The sequence below is a fragment of the Sorex fumeus genome, unplaced genomic scaffold (genome assembly GCF_029834395.1).
Source record: "Sorex fumeus unplaced genomic scaffold, SorFum_2.1 ptg000002l, whole genome shotgun sequence".
In the NCBI taxonomy this organism is placed as follows: domain Eukaryota; kingdom Metazoa; phylum Chordata; class Mammalia; order Eulipotyphla; family Soricidae; genus Sorex; species Sorex fumeus.
This window is the reverse complement of record NW_026606059.1, coordinates 16,224,790-16,250,473: the sequence shown is the minus strand read 5'-3', so window position 1 is coordinate 16,250,473 and position 25,684 is coordinate 16,224,790. Positions and strand designations below refer to the sequence as shown.

At 37.7% G+C, this 25,684-nt stretch overlaps 1 protein-coding gene and 1 non-coding gene across 7 annotated transcripts in view; both read left to right on the top strand.

The window, feature by feature from the left end:
• RALYL (RALY RNA binding protein like) overlaps nucleotides 1-25,684 on the top strand; it is a 721,318-nt gene that overhangs the window by 408,894 nt on the left and 286,740 nt on the right. The gene's annotated exons all lie outside the window — the stretch shown is intronic.
• On the top strand, nucleotides 3,912-4,018 carry LOC130022830 (U6 spliceosomal RNA). Its single transcript, XR_008792322.1, has one exon. It is a non-coding gene; the product is annotated as a U6 spliceosomal RNA (small nuclear RNA).

The window sequence follows — 25,684 nt, the reverse complement described above, 5'->3', positions numbered from 1 at the left end:
AAATTTTTGATGGTTCAATTTATCTACTGTTATGGTTATTTTGTGCTTTTAAATTTTTCTAAGTTATTGCAAGATTTACCATAATAAAAAAAGGTTTTCTATCCTAAGTAGAAAAGTATTAATTAAAGATTAATTTTATAAACTATATTACATTAAAATGCATTTACACATAAAAATGACTATGAGCTATTACCAAATTTCACTGTTCAAAATATATACTGTCATTAATCTCATTGGAGAACATAGAGTTAAATAAATCTACTTTATTATTGAATTAAAGTGGTTTGTAATAGTGATGGTATATTATATATATTATATATATATAAACTTATATATTTGGTGTGCAGTTATTATGCCACTATCACCACCAAAATACCTAAAACCTTCCATTATTGTCCCGTCACTTGTAGCCTGTCTCATCCATAAAAACTCCATCCTGACATGCTAACTTCAATTCCATTGTTAAGGGCACAGAGTTGATTTTTCTTGGACACCATTTATTCCCTGGCTGCATTTCATTTGAAACCATGTATCAGTGAAACTATCCAATACTTGTTCTTTTCTCTGTAACTTATTTCAAATTATTCTGCTTCTTCTAAAAATTATGCAAACAGCAGACTATTTTAATAGAGAACAACTTTTATCATTATGGCACAAATGATATTTCTCCTGTATTCCACAGCAGCACTTCAGTTAGAACTAAATGTGCTTTTGGCAGACCTAGGAGAAGAGACATTTTTCTGTTAAATCAGTTTTTTTTAATATAAATGATTCCAACAGATTGATCCTAGACCCAAATATTCTAATAAAACTGATTTATTTCATTAAATAGAATATTTAAACCATACAGATAGAAAAGTCTATCAAGTTGGGGTTTCAGCCTGAATGAACTATCTCCATTTAGAAAATTGATCTTCCAGTCACACTTTTATTAACCTTGAGTTTTCAGAGGATGGTTGCTTTTAAAGCTAGAAGGAGAGAGAAAGACAAATTGTCTCCAGTAACATTTATAACATTGATAAGTTAGAGTGTGAACATTGCAGCTAAGGAACTCGAGGTATATAATCTCTTCACACGTATGCAAAATGAGTAATTGGCACATTTAAATATGCAAGCTAAATCATATGCAGAGCAGGAAGTAGAAAATCCTACTGAATTGCTTCTAGGACATAGTGCTTAGAAAGTTAAAAAATGAAAACCTATAAAGGTAGTTTTAACACCTTATGATATCTCTAAATGAATAAATTAACTGAACCGTGTTTATAAAGATTTAAGAATGTCCTTGAGCTAGCAATTACGTGAATTGCTCATTGACTCATTAAGAAGTTAGTAGCCCTCAAAGGGAAATAAGTCAGAGAGAGAAAGACAAACAGCAAATAATCTCACTCAGATGTGGCATATAAAGAAAGAAAGAGGGACTGGACAATGTCCAGTGACTCTGATAACAATTGAAGGCGTTATTCTGAAGGGGTCTCGGGAGCGGGTAGTCGAAGATATGATGGTAAGTATGGTATAGAAAATCTTTAACCCTAAAAACATAACTGTTACCATCTTGAATACCAATGTTACCTCAATATAACTATAAATAACGTATGGACAATGTAAATTTTCAGCAATTTGAATTTTAAACAGGACAGTTAGAGCCATGATGTCTAAGGAAGAACCATGAAGAGAATACAGTATGAAACAACTGCCTCCAACAATGGGGAATCCTATTTTCTGACAATATTGTTCCTCCAAAGATAAAGTTACTGGAGGTAAAATTAAAATTAGATGATTTTGGGTTCTCATAAAATCTTAACAAGTTGTCTGATGATATTTAAGTCCTGAATCCCCCACCCACCTACCCACACATAAAGAAAGGTCTAAAAACTGTATGAAATCTATAAAGGAATAAGGATGAGAAATACTCAGATACTTCTCAATAACATATTTCTCATCATGATCATATGTCAAGTGACAAAGAATTCCTTCTACTGACATGAGCATTTGCTCAACTAAGAATTCCTTGCACTCCTCATCAGTCTATTATTAATTACAACAATTTAGCTATGCATATTTGACACTTAATTCACAATTTTGTTTTACTCAGACTCGGTATAAATACTGAAGAAAATACTGGAGGTGCTTTATCTCAACTCAAATATACTGACATTTTCCAATAGATCTGTTCACTTTCATGTGTTCCATTGACCATCTATCATCATTACCGCTTGGCAGTTTTATAATGCTTTGTATTCACATTATTTGCTGTAGGCCTTGATTAGCCATATCTTAATTTTTTGTGCGTATGAAGTACAGTGATTTGAAAATCACGTTTCTCCTCTTTCTGGTCACGGATGCCTATTTGGGTCCTGACTCTAAATTCTCAGAGTCTGACCAATAATTATCACTGTCCCAGGGTCAGCCAAAGTAATGTTGCCCAACAGAGACCATTCTTCTCTCATCTAGTATCATTAAATTGTGCTCTTGAAAATGTAAGTAACCCTGGGGCCGGAGCAATAGCACAGCGGTAGGAGTTTGCCTTGCACGCAACTGACCCGGGTTCGATTCCCAGCATCTCATACAGTCCCCTGAGCACTGCCAGGAGTAAGTTCTGAGCACAGAGCCAGGAGTACCTCTGTGCATTGCCAGTTGTGACCCAAAAAGCAAAAAGAAAAAAGAAAAAAGAAAATATAAGTAACCCTTAATTTACTGACGTTAACTGCCTTATTGTTTCTTCTTTCTCCTGTAGACAGTGTGGTAGGGGCAAGGGTGACACGGAAGCCAACCTAAATGACAGGATCAGGAGTGAGTTACTTTTCATAATGTCTCTGGCTTCTTTCCAAGCTGCTCTTTGAGACCTACAGGCAACTGTGTCCCGGTCCCAACTCCCCTGACTAATTCTTAATCTCTAGCTGGGGGTGTAGAGAGGAAAGAAATCCTAGGTTTACAAGCAATCTTTTTCTCCCATTGATTTTCTTTTATTTGCTCTTGCTGAGTCTTCATTCTTCCTGCTCTTCTCTGGGACTTAGTTTGTACGTACAACTAAAGGGATTCTTACTAATCAATAAAATATAAAGGAAGAAATTGACAGGTTCTTCCTGGTACTTTCAGAAACTGATAGAGAAACTTAAAAAAATGTAAAATAGATAAGAGTAAGATGAAATAAGAAGTCATAGTATGACTCTTGATGGAAAATAAACCATTCCAAGAAACTTAATTTTCTAAAAATAAGAAAACTTGAAATAATGCAACTTGTCTAGGACAGTGGAATATGTTTAAAATATAAAAACAGAGAATAAGCAATTTTCCTAAAATATTCAAATAGTTTTAACTGTTTCAGATAAAATAAACACTTGATTTCTGTGACTTTTCAGTATCTCAAAATTCTGAGTGTGTATAAAGCAAAACGTAGACCCACCTTATTCTCTGTCTTTTATATGATTGTTTATATATTCATCCATTCCAGAAGCCTCTATTTTTGTGTGATTCTGACTTTATGTTCACTTATGAATGCCAAATTTTACTGATTTACTGTCATATTTTTTCTCTTTTTTCTGTTCAATTCTTACTACCAGTATTCTTATGTAGACTCGCATAATTCTTACACTCAGAGTCTGAATTTGGCTTCTAACAGATCTCTGGGACTTCATAGGTTCAGTGAAATGAAAATATCAAGGTTGAACAACCTTCCAGCTCCTAAGCCACATTCCATCTGCTTGCTACTTTTTCATGACCCATGCAAAGTATGTTTTTTCACATTTCTAATAACTTTTGAAAAATAACAGGAGAACAACATTTCATGATGAATAAAAAGCTGATGAAGTTTACATATTGATTCCGATGAGTAGGTTTTGAAACAGTCACTTTGTAAAAGACCTGGTCTATGGGTGTCAGTGTGTGTTAAATAATTAAGAAACGACGTAAGTGCGCTCACTTCGGCAGCACATATACTAAAATTGGAACGATACAGAGAAGATTAGCATGGCCCCTGCACAAGGATGAGATGCAAATTCGTGAAGCATTCCATATTTTTGGGGATCCGTGGTGGTGGGAAATGGGCACTGGTGGAGGGATGGGTATTTGTCATTTTATAATTGAAACCCAAGCACAAAAAATTTGTAAGTCTACAACTACAACTGTACCGCATAGTGTCTCACTAATAAAAATTAAAAAAAAAAAAAGAAATGAGTAAGTAATTATAGCAGAGACCGGAGGGTTCATGAAGTTTAAAATATTTACAATTTAGGCATTTTCAGAAAAAGTTTGCCATCCATGCCCTAAAATATAAGGAATACCCCATGGTTTTTTTGCCCAAAATCTTCCCAGGGTCAGTCACTACTAAGATAAACCCAGATTCAGTGTGGCACAGGGATCGCCATTACCTGCCTCGCTAACATGCCCCCCAGTCACAGATCCCTGGGTCCTCTGATGCTTTGCTATCATGTAATTCCTAGCTCATGTCTCTGTAATGCAATGCTCCTCCAATCTGCCAAGTCAGACGTTTCACCTTTTACTGGGATCTTCTCTAGGTCTTCTAGATCATCTTCAGAATCTCTCTCCAAGTGATAATCCCTTCATGGCTTCTGCTGACCCACATACCACTTTGCTTTGTCTAGCCTATAGTTTTGAGTATCTATCTAAACAGTGGATACTGATTCAGATCATTGACAGGAAGAGTTCTTCTTAATATTTTTTTATCCTTAGTAAATATCACAGCCTGATTCTTTGTATCAGTCCAATCGGTGCTATTGATAATCTGACATTTAAGTTTATAATAGTTTGGATAGGGCCAGAGAGATAGTAAAGCAAGTAAGGCTCTTACTTTGTCCTTAGCTGATCCCAAGGGTCCCATGGTCCTCCAAATTCCCTAAGGCTGAATCTTGAGCACAGAGCCAGTAGTAAGCATTGAGCTCAGCCATATGTGACTCAAAAAACAATAAGAATAAGCACTCACTGTTATCATTATTATTTAGCTTTAAACAGAAGCCTTTACATAAGTCTAAAAATAAAACACTACAATTATATTCTAAAATATATTCTAACATTTAATATTGATACAGCATTACAAAAATGTATTTTCTATTGGAGATATTGCAGCAAAAAAATATAAAATCAAGATAATTTTCACATATAAAAGCTATATTTTTATCATAGAGTTCATTGGGCATTGTAGAATGTTTAAATAATTCAGCTTTTCTTTATACGCTTATCATGTAACACAGATTATAAAAATTTTATAAATGCACTGTTAATAAATAGACATTAAAAACTTACATAGTAAAATATTTTGTATGCACAACTTGAAAATGCTTAACTATCATGATCACAATCACGATCATCCTGTTGTTCGTCGATTGCCTCGAGCAGGCCCCAGTAACGTCTATTCGTCCTAGCTCTGAGATTTTAAAAAATGCCATATTCAAGGCTCTTTCAGGATTTGGAGAATGAGACCCATCATTGTTACTGGTATTTGGCATATTGGGTACGCCACGGGGAGTTCGCCAGACTTAAATATACTTACATGTAAGTAAGGCTTAACTATACTTACATTAAATTCTAATTTCTTGACTTACTTATTTGTAAGTCAAGAAACTTTAGAGAACACTAAGTACCCAGTGCACTATATTTACCACTACTAAACATTAGTAAGTATTACTAAAAACTAAGAATATGAATCTATTAAACTTAACTATTGTGATTCAAATTCCCTCTTCATTGCTGAGATGTAAAAAGAATTACTTCCTTTGATAGCTCTAAGAAAAATTATTATTTTAATTTTTGTAGCATGGTTTTTTTTTCATTACTCTTCCTCCACCAAAAAAAAGCACTTGGAATGTTTTAATTGCATATTAATGTGATATGAATCTGTTTCTTAAACGAAAGTTCTGCTTTAACCATGGGAGAAAAGCTTTATTTTTAATTTTTTTCAAAGAAAGATTATTTTATGTTATTGCAGAGTGATCTGGGAAATTATTCTAGTATTTATCAGGGTATATATATTTGTGTATATATTTATGATAGATATGTGTATACATATATATGTATATATTATATGTACCTATATGTATAAGATGTATGATACAAATACACACATATATAAAGCACACACATATATATTTGTATTATTATCTTGTGTCATTTCTTATATATTCCCAATAATTCTTATGGTCAGAAACTTACTTAATGGTATAATTGTATAATTGTATTTTGAATATAATTTTTGCATTGAAAATCTTTGCCAAATAATGCTATGAACATGTACTTGTGGATTTTTATTGTATTTTCTATCCGTGATTGACATAGCTATTTCTGAAACTTTTATTTTGGAAAGTTTTTATCATTTTGTTTTACTGATAGCTTCTGTACAACCTGCAGTTATAATCTGCTCTTAAGTGGGAAACTTATCTTCGATTCACCAATCCTGCTTTCTTTAACCATGCAGAATGGTAACACTTGTCTAGGGACTGAAATGAAGCATTTGGTCAGTCCTTCTTGTCCAGATGAATCAGGGGCTGATTATAAGCTGTTTTCCTGCATATTTAGTTTATGCTAGATGCTGTCTCGAAGCTGGGCTTATTTAGCTTATCTCATGGCCAGTCACTTGCTATTTTCCTGCTGAACACCTACTCTTGCTTCTGTACACTTTGTAGAAATATCTGCTCTTTGCGAAGTTCATAGGTACAATAGAGGTTGATATTTGAGGCATAAGTGTAGCCCTCAGAGGATTCCACTGCTGACACTTGCTTTCCTTCCGGCGCTCTCAGTGTGAGTCTGTAAGCCTTTGGGGCTCCATGCTCAGCCCATCTGTGAGAGCAGGTCCATGCCAAGCAGATTTGGGTCTGACAGAGAGGAATGAGGAGGTGGGGGGGGGGGGGGGTGTAAAAAATTACTTTTACAATTTTTTTTCCTTCTCTAAAGCATCACTATTGGAATGAGCATGATTTCGCCTACTTGAACAAACTGACAGCGCAATTAGAAATTGTTAGAATTAAACATCAAACAGAGCCTGTTGAAATGACCATTTTAATAGGAAAAGGTGTGCGATGTAGTATTTGTGTGTCCATGAATATTTTGCCCCCTGTTGTGTTATAATTTGCTATTGTCATCATAGCACTGTTAATTATCATCATACGGAGCACTGTTAATTATCATCATACAGAAGTAAAAGTTTGCAACAGATTCAGGAAATATTTAGCAATTCTTATAATGTATAAATCAAAAGTTATAGAATATCTTAGACAAACCAAAACTATTTGAGATACAGGCTCCTTCTCTTACGAAGATTCCAGACTCTTATAGCGGAGCTTAGATGTGTTCAGTAAATAATGTAAAATAATTTGATATATGAAAATAGGATGCTACAAATATTTATATACCTTGTTTCTTAATATTATATTAATTCACTAAAATTATAATAAAATTTAATTTATAGTAAGGAACTGCCATTTTATAGGGGAGGATTCTAGGCTTACAGGAAAATTATTGCCCCAGAAACAATAGATAGAAAGCAGGGAACTTTTCCACTTTATCCCCAAACCTCCAATTTTATCAATAAGCTACAATATCTAGTGAAAGGATAGGGAGACGGTGAAAACTGAAAGTGTGCTTATTAATATTACTAACATTATTGGCGTGGGAGATGAATTCCTCAGTTAGAGATAATATAAAAGCTGAAACAGCCATTATTCCAATCTTCCTAAATAGTGATTTGGGGATCATTTCTGTCCAGCTACTGATTACATTTCGAACAGGTTGGATGAAGCTATCTCTGCTTTCCCTGAACTTCTCTTCCTCCCTTGAAAGCAGACGCAATGCCAATGCAGTTATTGCATCTTATGTCACCTGACAAAAAGAACAGAATTCCATTGATCTAGAGACGGATGAGTTGCTGACAATTACTAACAACTGTCCTCCGTCATGCTTACTATTAGGTGAGGAAAAAATAAGCAAGACCTTCTTGTTTTAGGTAAGTAGCAGCAATCCATAGAAATTTTCAGCTGGTCCTATAAAAACACTATTCCTCCTTAATACAGTGCCAAACACAATCTACAGAGTACAGCCTGTCTATAGATATAAGTAGGTTAAACACTATAAGTAGGTAAACCACTGGTTAAGCAATTTAAAGCCAAATTTTCTGTAATTTGCAGCATAGAAATAGCAATAAAATTTATCTTTTGATAATTGATTCTAGTGTTATTTTCATTTCCTTCCTTTTGAGCTGTTTGCTGTTTTGGATTTGCATGGCTCTGTTTACACTTATTCTGGAATAACTGTCCTGTCAAACAACATTTCCTTGGTGGACTCTTTCTTTCCTTTTCTTTTGTTGTTCTTTTTTTTTTCTAGCCATATCCGGTAGTGCTCAAGATTTACTTCTAGCTCTGAGTTCAGATATTAGTTCTGGCAGGATCCAGGGGACCATTGGGGCGTCTGGGATCAAAGCCTAGTTAGCTGCATGTAAGGCAAGTGCCCTACCCACTCTACTATCTCTCTAGCCCCCATTATTTCCTATCTCTTAGCACACTTTCCTAAGGTTCTATTGATTTCTTTATTGCAACTTTATTGAGATATAATTGACATATAGCAGTAAGCAAATTTAAAATGTAGACCATCTTGAATTGATATATACATATTTCAAAATGATTAGGGTATAATGTTACTAGCTAACGTTTCTATCACCTAATATAATTATTTTATTTTTGAGGTGATGACAGAAATTTCAGATTTATTCTCTAAGCAATACTCGAGTGTATATTAAAGTATTGTCAAACATATTCATCATCCTGTACATTTGTTTCCCAGAATTATATATTTTATAATGTAAATTTTTATTGGTGCCAAAAATTAAGTAGTATTTAGCCATTATGTGACATCATTTTCAAGATTTCATTTATTTCTTCTACTTTTCTCACTCCATATCCCTTCTCTTGAATGAACCTTTTCACTACTTGTTACCAAATGGACACATACAACCCAAGTATCTCGTCTATTATTCTCTCAAGCATATAGTCCATACCTTTGCTAAAATATGAGCCTCAGGCTAAAATATGTGCAACAATTAATTCAAATTTAAGAAACTCAGTTTCTACTTTCCAACTTTCCATAAGTGACGGTTCTTAAGGACTCGATTGTTCATCAGAAATCTAGAAGTCCATTTGTACTATTGTACATGCTTTTTTTTAATTTCTAGTCATCCATAAAATTCTGTCAATTTGTGAAAATGCTCGTATCTACTTATTCTAGTCTTATAGTGGCTACTTCACCTGAGCTTTTGCAGCATTTCTCACCTAAATTACGACAGTAGGCACTTAATGAATTTCCCTGTTTCTTGTCTGCCCTCATTCTAATCAATTCCCCTACTTTCTACTAACATATTTTCCTTACTAAGAATGTATTGGCACCATTTGTCTAAGTAAGATCCTTTGAGTCTTCAGCAATCTTAAGATATAATAAAAAAAAACTTCAGCATGGCACCTCCTTACTGATACTCAGTATCTAATCCCTCATTTACTTATACATCCCCTTGAACTCATTTCTATTCGCGTATTAAAGAACTTGTTATTCTGTACATGAAATATATGAGCCCCAGGTTAACTTCTGGAATTAGACTTTCTTTGACCCGCATTGAGTTCACAGATAGGAAGAGGAGTCAGACTGTTTCAAAAAAAAAATCAACAAGATGAGAGAAGCCTGTCAAGAGAAATGATAGGAACAATCTGTGATGAATAAAATGAAAGAAATAGATTTCTGTCATGGAAAATGATGGTGCAGTGAATGCTTCGTATCGCCTGGTCTGGGAAGGTCTCCATTAGAGGATGATATTTAAGTTGCAGCTAGCTAGAAGATGAGACTGAGCCCTATGAAGTGTTATGTACTAGAATGTCCTAGGCATAAATGACATTGATTATTATGTTTTCAAGAGGCAAAGAAGCTAGCATATTCTAAAAGTGATCAGAAGATCAGTGGAGGAGGAGCAAAGTCATGGAAGGATTGGTGTTAAAATGAACTTTCATGTTTTCTACTTGTTTTTTTTTTTGTTGTTGTTGTTATTTTTGTCAGGGGTCACACCCAGAGGTGCTCAGGAATTACTCCTGGCTCTGGATTCAGAGGTCACTCCTGGTGGTGTTGCAAATCATACCTAGGTTGGTCATGTACAAGGAAGGAGCACTGTCCACTGCTCGCTCTCTCTCTCTCTCTCTCTCTCTCTCTCTCTCTCTCTCTCTCTCTCTGGCCCTGTTTTTTAAAAACAATGAACCCTTTGCAATCCTTCCCCAAACTCATCATACTAGAGATTCTCCTTTAAATTGCAGTTATTTGTTTGTTATAATTAATGCTACACGATAACTTTCTTAATTTACATCTGTTCACGAGGTGAAGTATTTTTTTTCTTTTTTCAGGTTTGTTGGGGAAACACAAGCTAGTTAGCCTTTATCTTTTCATTTCAAACCTAAAATAGCTCGAATTGTAGTGACCATATTCCAATGTCATCACGTGTTTGTTTCCTTCCACAAACTAATTTCTTCATAAGCTTGCTCTGACTCTTTACCCACTGATCCATCATTAAATCAATAGGGGCTAGTAAAAAACATAGCTTATTTGGAACCTCATAAATGCTTATACGAATGAATGAAAAGTTGTCATTCTGTACTATTATAGAACTGTAGAGAAACCACGAAGGAAATCACGAAGAAAGGAGTAGGGGGAGAAAGGACCCTGCAACAGACAAGAGATTTCATTTCGTAGGTGCATGGTGAGGTGAGGATGCCAGCACCCTCTCTGGAGCGAAGGAATCGGGGGGCAGAGAGGTGAAGCAGCTTGTGCCAGCTGACTCTTGGGTAAGAGCAGGGGCCAATTTGTGACCCTTGCTAGCTGACTGCAAAGCAACTACATCCCTTATGGAAATCAGAGTTAAACCGTTTATGATACAATGAATATTCTCACTGTAGATGGCAAATAGATTGCGTTATGTATGTTTGATTATAGCATCTCGGGGGTTCTCTGTCATCATGTGTAGGCCTCTGCTAAAATGTTGGAAAATGCTTTCCTTGTGAGTTAGAGAAAACCTCCCTCTCCCTGTTCCAAGTCCCACTTCCCTGCTTTTTTCTTCTGTTGTAAAATCACAAGCACCCCTACGCGGAATTTTCTATTATTTCACCTAAGGAGAGCTGCACTTACAGGAAGCATGATTTGAGTGAGAAGGCTGCTCTCAGGGGACTTTCCTGTTCTTATCTGCTTGAAGAAAAATTGATATCCCCCACCCCCACTTATCAAATTGAGTATGAGTTCCTAACACAGTTTTGAGTATCATCATCTATTTTAACCTTCGGTGATAAGGAATTAATTTCTTCTCTTTTTTTGTTTGGCTTTTTGGTTCACAGCAGGATTTACTCTAGGCTCTGCACTCAGAAATGACTCCTGGCAGGGCTCGGTAGACCATATGGGATGCCAGGGATGGATCCAGGCTGGCCACGTGCAAGGCAAACACCCAAAACACTATACTGTCGCTCCACCCCCCAAGTAATTAATTTCTACATCCTACATAGTTGATTGCCATATTTGGGTTTGCTCATTAACTACAAAACTTGGGAAAATATACTGAGTGACATCAGGCTTATTGGGTATCAAAACAGCATCTTCATTTTGTCTGCCTTTTGTTTATCTCAACCACTTCTATCTTAAACCTTTGCTGAATAAATTACGGGTATATGTTAACTCATGAAAAAGACAGAGCCAAGACTTTCCCCATGCAAAAGTGAGGTGCTATGAAATTCAATGGAGGTTCTTTAAGTCTTCATCATAAAAAATAGTTGTTGGTTCCGCAGGATGCTGTCTTCGCTTCAATATTTCTCCCTGCTTCTAATTTTAATTTCTATAATGAATTTGAGGTGTTTTATCACTATTTTCAAAGATAGGTAGACTTATCATGTACTCTTTAACAGGTAACGGTCTCTGAAAATGTACTTTAATAAGAGTTTGTCATCTATCCTTATTCCTTACTTTAAACTTGTATTTGTTTGAAATCCAAAGATGTGTCACATTAGGATTTGTTACCAAGAGAAACTTAACTGTCAGTTTTCCTGTTCCCTTTTAGGGGATGAAGAATGCTCTGTAGCTTTTACTTATTATGTGTGATAGATGAAAGAAAACAGTGCCTGCAACAAATGATTAAGGCACAAAGGTAAACGTTTATAAAGCACTTTGGTGCCACCATGTGGTAAGGAGATAGTACTTTCAAAACTCTTGGGATATTGTAGTCTTCAAATATTCTACCAGCATACTCAATTTTTATTCCATTACCTTAGTAAAATATTCTTTCCTATTATCCTTGAAAAGGTGATTATTTTTATTATAAAGCAAATCAAGGGAAGTTTAAAAATTTATTTGACTAAAATTTAACTTTCAGTCAAAGGGCAGCTATTTTTTCTCCTTTGAATGTGAAGTAGGGCTGAAGCCCTGATTTACAATGCTCATAAAAGAATTTCCCATTTAAAGTACTTTACCATAACAGAACATATGTCTTAACTAAATTAATAACTTTTACTTGGGTTTATATCCTAGTCCATAACCTCAGACACATATATCTCTATTCTACATCAAAAGGCACCATGCCTCTGATTTTTTTTTTTCGGACACTAATATGGAAGGTTATGAAATAACCATTATACAGATGCTAATAGTTATTTGTCTGATAACTATTTGGGGGATATCACATTCCACAGTGCTCAGGACTTGCTCCTGACTCTGCTGTCAACGATCACTCCTGGAGAGGGCTGGGGATCGAACCCTGGTTTGGCTGTATACAAGGCAAATGCCCTATCCGCTGTACTATTGCTCCAACCTTCTTGATAACTCTTTGAGGCCGCTTATTCTCATCACCACATTTTCACATCACCATCATCCCAGGGCCTGTGTTCGTAACCACTGCTCTTTGTCCACGGTTCACTGACAACTTATTCCATCAACCCCCAACTTCTGCATGATCTCTCAGGATCAACACAGACCATACCAATTAGGGTAGTCTCTGTCCATATTATAGGCCACAATACTATTTTGTCTATCAGATAAATTACTGGTCCTTTTGTATCAAGGACAAGACCTGTGAATGCTTAAATCTATTAGAAGTTTTCATCTTCCCCCTAACCCTAACCCTAACCCTAACCTAACCCTAACCCTAACCCTAACCCTAACCCTAACCCTAACCCTAACCCTAACCGCATAATCTCAGTTACCAAAACACTTCTCCACTGAGGAAAATCACAAGCCTGAATTCTGAGCTCCTCTAAATATAGAAACAGGATGGCTGGGGCCAGAAGATAACTATATTTCTTCCTTTTTTTTTCTTTTTTTGGGAGGTTGGAGCAGGGGGCACATTTGGTAGTGCTTGGGGCTTGCTCCTGTCTCTAAACTTAGGAATCACTCCTGGAGGGAATGAAATCCAGACCGGCCACATACAAGGCGAACGTCTTACCGCTGTCCTACTGCTCCAGCCCCAGATGTCTGCATTTCCATTGGACTGTCCCTGCTGCCAGGTTAAAGCTTCACTGCAGTCCCGGTTAGGTAGCCAAGGCCTTGAAAGTTATTAGTTTGCAGGCAATTTTTCTCCATTCCAGACTCACACTGGGTCTCTTCTGCCGCCCTTGACTTCTTTCAACAGTTCCACAGCCAGCACACAATTATCACAGTAAATTTTGCTCCAGCCTGGCCCAGCTCTTCTCTAGTGCTCCTGCAGCAATGCATCCTCAGGTGGCTTGCCTGCTTATCAGTTCCCACGGTGCTCCCGCATCCTCACAGATCAAGTGTCTACCCTTTCTTTAAACCACCATAGGTTTATAGTTCAACTTTCCCCAAGCTCTCACCAGTGAATTTACTGAACATACATTTCCTAGAAATGTCTTCAATGATAAAAAATAAATTTAAAAAAATACAGTAGATGATGAAAAGTAAGCAAAATGTATTCATCTTTTCCCAAATCAACTCTTAGGTTTTATTTACTCTCTGTGACCAGTAAATGGCTGAAAATTATAGTTTATTACAAAATATTGGAACATTTTTAGAGGAAATCTTGTTGGCAATTAATTAAATATGAATTCAGGGTCTCCTGCTGATTTTAAAATTACAGAAATGCATCTCCCATGTTTCAGGTTAGAGACAAGCTAACAAACATTGGTTTAGGAAAATTTCAATTCAGGAGGAAGAAGGCTTTGCAGTAGCATTCAGAGAATATGGGCTGGTCCTCGGTGAGCCACTGGCTGAGCCATAATTGGAAAGTTTCCTGGTATTTCTCAGCCATGTAGAACTCAAATATGATCTATTTATCTATCTGTAAACTATCTGCCCAACTGATACAATAAATGTGAAAATGAACGGAAATGAATACAGTGTACCAGAGCAATCTTTAAAAACTGTTAAGATTCTAATAATGGTCATTAATGGAAACTTCCAAGTAATTACAATGGGTCTCATTCCCCTGACCATGAAGGAGTCACCAATATGGCAGCACTGAGAAAGACGAGAAAGGAGAGGCTGATAAAATCTCAAGGCAGAAATAGGCTGCCAAAATGAAGAAAGACAAAAATGATTGTCTGTACTTTCAATGCTCGTACACTGGCATCAGATGCATCCATCGAGGACCTGATGGTACAAGCACGAAAGATCAAGTACGACATCATTGGTCTGACTGAGACAAGAAGGCATCAATCATTTCACGCAGTTTTCAACACTGGAGAAGAACTGTTCCTCGGAATATGCGATAAAAGAGGCACTGGAGGGGTTGGTGTTCTTGTCAACACGAACTTGGCCATGAGCGTTGAGTCATTCGAATGTCTAACAACACAAATCAGACAATTACACTTGAATAGATGTGGCTCACTACCAGCAGTTTCTATCTTCGTTGTCTATGCATCAACATCAAATTATGATGAAGGAAAAGCTGAGAAGTTCTACATGGAACTGGACAAGTTCTATAAAGAAGACCACACCTTCCACAAGATCATTGTTGGTGATTTTAATGCCAGCATAAGACCAAGAAGATCAGCCAAAGAACTCCACATTGGGACCCATGGCCTAGAATGGAACGAACAGGGTTAGAGACTATCTGAGTTCATCATGTCGACCAAGACCATCCCGTAACTCACAATTCCAGAAGGCCGAATCTAAACGTTGGACATGGGAGTCTCCCAGTGGACGGTTCCACAACAAAATAGACCACATCATATTCAATGAACGGTTTGGCCTGAATGATGTCGCTGTTGTCCCAAAATTCCAAAAGGGATCGTACCACCATCTCCTTCCCACAAAATTCTACTTCACAGAGCAGGGAGAAAGGGCTGCAAAGTTTAAGAAGAGAACTCACAGAATGAACACCAACTGGGAGCACTTTGGCACTATTGCTGCAACATGGGAAGATGCCGTCGTTGACAGCATTGACAAGGAATATGATTGACTGGTTCAGCACCTCCATGATTGTGCAAGGAACACCAAGAGAGAGATGGCCACAAAAAAAAAAAAAAACGCAAGTCTTCAAAAACTTTTGAGCTTATTCCCCAACGTGGTTTGGCACATGCCTCAGGCAACCACAAGTGAATGTCCAAGCTCTCAAAGCAGTGCAGAGATGAGATCAAAGAAGACCTCAAAGAGAGAAGAGCAGAAGTGCTGATAGATGCAGCAGAAGCTGGGAAAAGCATTCATAACGCCCACCTGTCCTTCGCCAACTACAAGACCAAGATGACTGACCTCCGACGTCCTGATGGATCTATCACATCTTCCAGAAGGGCAATGGAGAAGATTATCCATGACTTCTACTCAGATCTCTTTGATAGCCACGTCCATGTGCCCACATACCAAATTCCGCAGGATGGATATGTCATTCCCAACATTCTCCTTTTCAAAATCCGAAACGCCATTTCATCGGTAAAGAAACAAACGGCACCTGGCCCAGACAAGGTCAGACCTGAACACTTGAAGAACCTGCCATCAGTACTCATCAATACACTGGCTCGGCTCTTCACATGCTACCTGTCTGAATGCAAGGTTCCATCCCAATGAAAAACCAACAGGACCGTATTACTGTTCAAGAAGGGAGACATCCACGACATTGGAAACTATCGCCTGATCTGCCTATTGTCTGTCATCTACAAGCTGTTCACTCAAGTCATCCTGAATAGGATTGTCAGAACACTAGATGAAGGTCAACCATGTGAGCAAGCCGGGTTCCACAAAGGATTCAGCATGATTGACCATATCTACACGATAACCAAGCTCATTGATGTTTTTCGGGAGTTCAAGATGCCACTCTGTTTAACGTTCATTGATTTAAAGAAGGCCTTTGATTCTGTTGAGATGGAAGCATCATTGAAGTCCTAGCCAATCAGGGCATTCAAAATCAATACATCAAGATCCTCCATGAGCTGTATTATGGATTTACTATCAGGATCTCACCATTCTATAAAGAAGTGATCATCCATGTCAAGAGAGGGGTTAGGCAGGGTGTATCATTTCACCAAAACTCTTCAGTGCTACCCTCGATAATGTCATGTGATGACTGGAATAAGAAGGAATGGGAGTGAAGATAGACAACTACACCATCTCCGATTTGCTGATGACATCATTCTAATAACACCAAACATTAGCCAAGCAGTACAAATGCTGGCCGACTTCAACCATGAGTTAGAAAGGTCAGACTCCAGCTGAATCTCACGAAGATAATGTTTATGAGAAACAGTCTTTTTCCTGATGCTCCATTCGCTCTCAACGGAACGACCATCTCCGAATGCAACAGTTATGTGTACCTAGGTCGAGAAGTCACCAGGACGAATGAGTGGCACCTGTGTTGTGCAGGAGGAAGAGAGCGGCTTGGAACACCTTCAAGTGCATTGAAGAAATAGATAAGAGGATGAAGAACCTCCAGCTCTGGGCACATCTCTTTGATTCCACTGTTCTTCCTGCATTAACATACGCCTCAGAGACCTGGGCCCTATGAAAACAGGACGAAAATGCTATTTGGTCTCCCAAAGAGGAATTGAAAGAGCTATGCTTGGAGAATCATGTTTCACTCAAATGAGAGAAAGAATCCAGAGTTCCATCCTTCATTGATGGTCAAGAATCAGGGACACTGTCTAGTTTGCCAAGGCATCGAAAATCAGATGGGCCAGACACATAATGAGATTTGGAGACATCCATTGGACTAGAGCCATTACCGACTGGATTCCACGGGATGTCAAAAAACTGCATGGCCGCCCACCTACAAGATGGTCAGACTTCTTCGTCAAGACCCTGAACTATTGGTTTGATGCTCTTCATGTTCCTAGAATGAACAGACGCCATTGGGCTATACTAGCATGTGACAGGGACACATGGAGACGTTACTAGTGCCCCCTCAAGCAAATCAATGAATAACAGGAAGTCAAGTGATCAAGTAAATGGAAATTTTAGGTGGATGCAATTTAGTATATGATTTCTTTTACCACTTACTAGTACAAACTAACAACCTTGCTTTTTTTCTAAACACATAGACTTTGAAAGCTTCATGCCACCAATACTATTTTGTAATAAACCAAGAGTAATTTATCCATGGCTTCATTTCTTCTAAAACCTTAAGTAGTACATACAATGAAAGTATACCAGTTTCAAATTTTATCAAGAAAATGTACTTTATGGTTAAATGAAACAAACCCCAAAGGCAAATTAATTTGTTTTGTTAGTATATACCTAGATAATGACTAAGCAAACCCACCTCCTTAAAAAGCATAAAATCAATTTTTGCTGAAAGATTGAAACATTGTAAGTATACCAAATAATATTTACATAGAATTTAAATATGTGTCTATTATTATTTATGGACACGCATATAAATATACTACCCATGTGAGTGATTAAATGTTCTTTAAATTCCAAATCAAATTTGAGAAATATTTGACAATTAAAAATGACTCATTGACACTCTCAGAACCTCAAGATGTCAATTAATAGAAAAAATACAATTTTTCCAAATTCTTTTAGAGAATACTCTCTAAAAAATACATGTTTTATAAATGCTTGGTGTGGAATTCAAATTTATGATTTACAAAGGCTATTTCATTAAGTGTATTTTCACAAAAAAGTGAAATCAACTCAGATGTCCCATACTTTTTTTCAGTTATTTCCCAACCTTTTCTAGTCTGTAGCTGGGCAAAGACTTCCCAATCATTGTGCGTAATCCACTATCGAATACTTAAAACTGCAGAAGGAAGGGTCAGGTGGGTCACTGAAAACAGAGCTTTAGAGATTCCTCTCTACCCTCCACCTGTCATTTACTTCACACTTGGAGGAATTTACATCCAAGGGTAAGTGCATCTGCAGAACCTTCAAACTTCTTATCAGGTGTTTCTGAAAACCCGCTGTTGGAAGAACAAAGGCTTCATTTTTGTAATCTTTACTGAATTACTGTGATGTATGGCACTGTTAATGCTGGTTCATGCATACCGCATTCAAGAACCACACCTACCACTACCCTCTTCTCCTCCAAGGAAGGTCCCAAAGGTCCCTCGTGTTCAACACTCCCAAACTCTGTAAATTCAGTTCAGTTGACAAACTCTCCATTGTCTTTGGTTACTTTTAACAGGAGGTGTTTTTCATCACTCTGTTTAGGATCAAAACTTATAAAAACCAATAAAAATAATCCCTTCGAAATTATATTTTAAAAGATATGGAAAGTCTAAATTCCTGCTTCATTCTTAACTTTAAAAGGTCTAGCATTACCTTGTCAAATAGCTGTCCAGTTGTAATGTGCCTAGTATTAATTTTTGTGTATTTGTTTTGGAGTCATAGAAATCACTTCTGGCAGGCTCAGAGGATTATATGGGATGCTGGGAATCAAACCCAGTTGGTTACATGTAATGCAAGCACCCGATTATCTCTCCAGCTGTTAATCTTAATTTTTGTCCTATCTCCAGCCATTAATCATAGATTTTTGTACCTGTAACCTGGAGCAGCAATAACAATCAGCTTTCAAAAGCAATTATTCATGAAACACGTATTATCAGATCCTTAGAGAAAAAAATAACACATCACTTAAAGTCTGTAACTCTGCAAGATATTTTTTGTAGGAGTAACGAAGATTTTCTGAATTCAAGATGCTCTAACACCTCACCAAATCACTTCTAAAAAGTGCATGAGGACCGTGCTTTAGAAACTAACTCTGCTGTTATTCAGCTTAATTATTCATTATTGAAGCTTCAGTGGGGTGGACACTGTATCAGGTGCTGGAGTACATAGTTCCTACTGAGTTCATCATCCAGGGAGCACATAATCTAATGGGTTTAGAAAAAAATAGATGGACCAGAGCAATAGTACAGTGAGTAGAGTGCTTATTTTGCATGAAGTTCACCCAGATTCAGTCCCTGGCACCCCATATGTTCCCGGAAGCCTGCATTCACTGACCCTTAGAGCAGGAGTAAGCCCTGAGCACCAGCAAGTGTGACCAACCCACCCCCAAAATAATAAACAATGAAGAGCAATAGAATGTTCAATCTGAAGTCTAATGAGTTACCTGAAGCAAATTACCTCAAATCTCCCAGATAGAGTGCACAGAAGAAGGAATCTTAAACCAGGCTTTTGACCTGTAACACATTGACACTCCTCTGAAAACCAAGTTAGAATGAGCTTCTCATTGACATCCATCTTGATTGTACATTTCATATATATATATATATGAGAGATATGAAATAAATGTAATCTATGAGGTCTATTCCAATACTTTCCAATTTGCAGTGACATGAAAAGTTGGAAGCAGTCTACGTCAAGAAGTCTCACGCTTGATTTAAACTGCACATCTTTATTTTTGATCAATTTAACCTCATCTCAGCTTCCTTATTTATGAACTAGGAATCTCATATGCATTATAGGGTTACTATATGAAGTAAAGATAATAATAATGTGAACGCACCTATCATTGACATTGCTTTATATTTGGAACTCAATAAATGCAAATTTCCTTCCCTTCTCATTGATTTCCTGAAGTTCAAGTCTCTTGAATCATTAGATATAAATGTACATCTTAAAACTATTGACTAAGCAGAAGCAATTACAACTGGCTCTAAGTCCAATATTGGAGTGCTTTTACTCAATAGATTAATTTTGTTGTTTCTGTTTGTGGGCCGGTATCACTTCTGACTCTGCACTCAGGAATCATTCCTGTTGGGGTTCGGAGCACCATTTGGGGTGGCAGGGAATAAACTTGGGCCAGACATGGTCAAGGCAAACTCCCTGCCCACTGAAAAATCTCCGTGGCCCCTCAAGAAAGTACTTTTTTAATAGTGTTAAAGGTGCAGAACAAAATGAGTAGATACCATGTAAAAACAGCCAAGCACTTTGTCCTTTGCCCCGTACTTAGTGTCTGATACACCTGATCAATTTATGAACCAATGTTTGCACATTATTAACCAAAGTTAGCAGTTTATTCAGCATTCCTCTGTTTTTTACCTAGTGTACTTTTTATGATACGAAATTCTATTCTGAATACAATTTTGCTTTCAATTTCTATGTCTTCTTAGTATTCTCTAGGTTATAATATTCTCAGATCTTCCTTGGTTTTCAAGACCACCGTAGTTTTAGGAATACAATCAAGCATATTATAAGAAGTCCTTTTTTAAATTTCATCTGCTTTTGTTTTGTGAATTGACTGGTATAAAAGGTTACTGGAAGGAAGACCAGGTAGGAAAAAGTGTTATCTTCAGTGAATAGTATCAAAGGTACGTACCATGTCAGGGGTTATGTCAACCTTGAACAGCTGGTGAAGTAGTGTTTGTCAGATTGTTTTACTGTAAAGTTACTTCACTTTTTCCCTTTCTATACTCCATACTTGTTTTGTTTGATTTGCTTTTGGGGGCCATAGTCATAGATGTTTAGGGGCTTACTCCTGGCTTTGCACTCAGGAATTACTCCTGGCAGTGCTCAGAATACCAGGGATCGAACCCAGGTGCATGCAAAGCAAACACCTCACCTGCTGTAGTATCGCTCCAGCCACTAACCTCCATACTTTTAAAAGAAGCTGTTATGCAAAGTTGCACTTAATGATCAGGGAGTTATGCATTTCTACTTTCGGATGAATTATCTACGTTATTTATTTGGAATTTTTGCATTTACAAATCTACTCAAATGTTTATTTCATTTTTAGAATGTAATTAAACTGTTCTATTATAGTTAAGGGCAGAGCGATAGCATAACAGGTAGGGCATTTGCCTTACATACAGCCGGCCCGGGTTCGATTCTTCTGCCCCTTTCAGAGAGCCCGGCAAGCTACCGAGAGTATCCCACCTGCACGGCAGAGCCTGGCAAGCTCCCCGTGGCATATTCGATATGCCAGTAACAACAAGTGTCACAATGGAGATGGTACTGGTGCCTGCTCGAGCAAATTGATAAACGGGAGGACTTTGCTACAGTGCTATTGTAGTTAAGGTAATGTGTTTATAATGGTGTTGGCATGTTTTGTCTTGGTGTACAGTTACCTCTCTCACAACCACCAAAGTGCCCAAGAGCCCCATCCCCAACTGTGTCCCATCTATTTTAATCAGGCACAAAATCATCATTATTTATCTTATTTTGGAGCTAAAATTCTGTCTCTTTTTATTTGGTTGCCAAACTTGTTTCAGCTCTTGCCTTTGGGAGCACTTTGCTTTGGTTCCTGGAAAATCCCCCTGAGGCTGCTGGAAGGGGCATACAGCAAGTTATTTTAGTACTTTAAAGTATTAAAGTACTTTAGTAGTTTTGCAGTCACAACAATACTTCAAGTTGCCAGGGTTTATTGTCTCCTTCCTGCCCAGGTAATGTTGGCCATTTCTCCAACAAGTTCTTCTGTTGAAATGGAGAACAGCATTAGAAACCAAGATCCTTTCATGGGAGCCCTGGGCCTCTAAATTGCCCTTTCTTTTCTCTGTTTGGAGTTTAGTGCGTGCTGTTATATTTTTCACAAGTTACCCCACCTTGCAAAATACTAAATATGAAGTGGTAAGAAGATAACAACTGACAGGATATCTGTAAATATTTTCATCACAAAGGCAATTCTTGTATGGTTTGATGTGTTAGAAAAAGTCATCAATTTTCTGGAAATAATAAATACCAAAACTTTCAGGAATTATTTTCATAAAAACATAACACTAATGTATGTAATTTGGTTTTTCATTTTGCCAGCACTTTTTTTATTCAAAACCTTCCCAGTTTTTCTGGGTAAGCACTAAGCAAGTACTAATACGATGATCATTCTATTTGTAGCTTTTAAAACAATTAAAATAAAGAAGAGAGAGAGTAAGACTTAGGCAGAAATTCATAAGTTTGTATAAAGGCTGGAGCAATAGCACAGTGGTAGGGTGTTTGCCTTGTGTGCAGCCAGCCTGGCTGAAACGGGTTCAATTCCCCCGCCCCTCTCGGACAGCCCGGCAAGCTACCGAGAGTATCAAGCCCACACGGCAAAGCCTGGCAAGATACCGTGATGTATTCAATATGCCAAACACAGTAACAACAAGTCTCACAATGTTACTGGGCCCGCTCAAGCAAATCAATAAACGATGTGACAGTGACAGTATCAGTGTATGCATATACACAAATTCATACATATATACAAAAAGTGAAAGTTGTAATTCTGGATATTTTCTTTACTGTATTCCTTGCCTGGTGCATGGTTTAACACTCAATACAAGGTTTATAATTTACTCAAGGCCTCTTTTGTAAACCACAGCACCCAAAAGGAGAGAGAAAACAAAAGGGAATGCCCTGCCACAGGAGTGGGGTGGATGGGGAGATGGGGGATGGGAGGGAAACTGGGATTAGTGGTGGTGGAGAATGGGCACTGGTGGAGGGATGGGTACTCGATCATTGTATAACTGAAACCCAAGCAGAAAAATTTGTAAGTCTACAACTGTACCTCATGGTGTTTCACTAATAAAAATTAAAAAGAAAAAAAGAAAAAAAAAGATTTGTAATTACGTGAATGATTGATAAGACTAATTTGTAGCATGTTTAATGCAATAATAAGATGATCCAACATTCTCTATTTGCAAATTTCACTTCTATTTGGTTTGCTGTACCTTATATTCATTGTAGTATTCATTGTAGTATAAGTTCGGTTTATCTATAGGTAGGTTGGAATTGTGGGGATAGTTAGAATTGTTCCCGTTAGAGTCTAATCTGTAGTGGTGCACATACCCAATAATGTAAAGCCTCACTGCCATGAGATCTGTGTTTGAGAAGAAGAATGTGTTTCCTATTTTTCAATTGAATCACCATTAAAACACTGTCACAATGGTGCTCATGATTGAGTTTCAGTCATACAGATTTCTAACACCCATTCCTTGACCCTGCTACTAGTGTCTCCAGTTTTCCTCCACCCCCCAGCCTACATCAATAGCAGGCATTTTTCTTCTTTTTTCTGTTCAGGCACTGGGATTTGCAATACCGTTCCTAAAAGGGTATCATGCCTTTCACTTTACCTCCTTTCAGCTTTTGTTTCTATTTTTAAAATCATTTGTTATTCATTTGTTTCCCATTAATTTACTAATCCCATTGTGGGGGTAAATTTTTATATTTTATATTTATATGACTAATTAGAGCATGTTTTATGTTCACATTATTAACCTTTTTTCTAACCAATACTGAACTTTATCTTTCAAACTGTGGCTTTCTTTGTTTGCATTGTAGATAAAATGTCTGTTTAGGAAATTTTTGTTTCTAGGGCTGGAGCGATAGCACAGTGGGTAGGGCATTTGCCTTGCATGCAGCCAACCTGGCCGACCCGAGTTTTATTCTTCCACCCCTCTCAGAGAGCCCGGCAAGCTACCGAGAGTATCTCTCCTACACGGCAAAGCCTGGCAAGCTACCCCTGACATATTTGATATGCCAAACACAGTAACAAGAAGTCTCATGATGGAGATGTTACTGGGCCCACTCGAGCAAATTGATAAACAACGGGAGGACAGTGCAGTGCTACAGTATAGATCACTTAATCACTTATCACTTAATCCCCGTTATTCATCGATTTATTCGAGCAGGTGCTAGTAACGTCTCCATTCATCCCGGTTGCGTGCTAGCGTAGCCCAATGGTATCTGTTCGTTTTAGGAACATGCAGAGCCTCAAACCGATCATTTAGGGTCTTGACGAAGAAGTCTGACCATCTTATAGGTGGGCGTCCACGTGATCTTTTGATGTCCCATGGAATCCAATCAGTAATGGCTCTAGTCCAGCAGTTGTCTGTAAACCTCATTACGTGTCCAGCCCATCTGATTTTTGATGTCTTGGCAAATGAGACAGCGTCCCTGATTCTTGAGCGTTGACGAAGATCAGAACTCCGGATTCTATCTCTCATTTGAGTGAATCATGATATTCCAAGCATAGTTCTTTCGATTCCTCTTTGAGAGACCCGAATAGCGTTCTCATCCTGTTTTCGTAGGGTCCAGGTCTCTGAGGCATATGTTAATGCAGGAAGAATAGTGGAATCAAAGAGATGTGCTCGTAGCTGGAGGTTCTTTGTCCTTTTAGTTATTTCTTCAATGCTCTTGAAGGCATTCCAAGCCGCTCTCTTCCTCCTGTGCAACTCAGGTGTCAGGTCATTCATCATGTTGATTTCTCGACGTAGGTATATATAACTGCTGCATTCGGAGATGGTGGTTCCGTTGAGAGCGAATGGAGCGTCAGGAACAAGGCTGTTTCTCATAAACATTGTCTTCGTAAGATTCAGCTGTAGTCCACCTTTCCACACTCACGGTCAAAGTCCGCAAGCATTTGTGCCACTTGGCTGATGTTTGGTGTTATTAGAACGATGTCATCAGCAAAGCGGAGGTGGTGCAGTTGTCGACCATCTATCTTCACTCCCATGTTTTCCCATTCCAGTCGTCGCATGATGTTCTCGAGGGTGGCAGTGAAGAGTTTTGGTGAAATGGTATCACCCTGCCGAATAGATGTCAGTATAGATGTCAAATATATTTATTTCTTATGATTTCTGTGACTTGGGAGACATGAAGATGTTAGTTATATAAAGAACCAGATCAAACATGGGCATTGGGTTTGTCTATATACTCACATTATGAATACCTGCTTATGTAAGTTACCAGAGCAGCAAATGCCTGGATATCACATCAAGAAGCCATAGCTGAGTTTCACTACTTTTCTTGTGTCAATGCCTCAAATTTTAGGCTGTATTAGTGATCTAGATAGTGTTACCACTAACACATTTTTATAAAATCAGTAAGTAATCAACACCAGCTTTGGGAAGTGACAGAGAAAAAAGAAAGTAGATCCAGAATATTGCCCTACTCGACAAGGGAGACACACATGGTCTCTAATAATTAATAGACTTAAGTATTCCTTTTTTGAGACCATGATTGCTTTGAGAACACTATTTTTCTTTTTCTTTATTGAAACAACATGAAAACTTTTGGGAAAATGTAATGTTCTTTGCTTCTTGGGAGGACTGCTTTGTGTGATTTGTACAAAGGGGGATGTGAAGGGAAAAAAATCATCTGTATGTTTCTGAATAAACTTCACTTCACTTAATCACTTAACTTCCCGTTAGTCGTCGATTTGCTCAAGCGGGCGCAAGTAACGTCTCCATTTGTCCCTGTCGCGTGCTAGTGTAGCCCAATGGCATCTCTTCGCTCCGGGAACATGTAGGGCCTCAAACCGATCGTTCATGACCTTGACAAAGAAGTCTGACCATCTGGTAGGTGGGTGGCCACG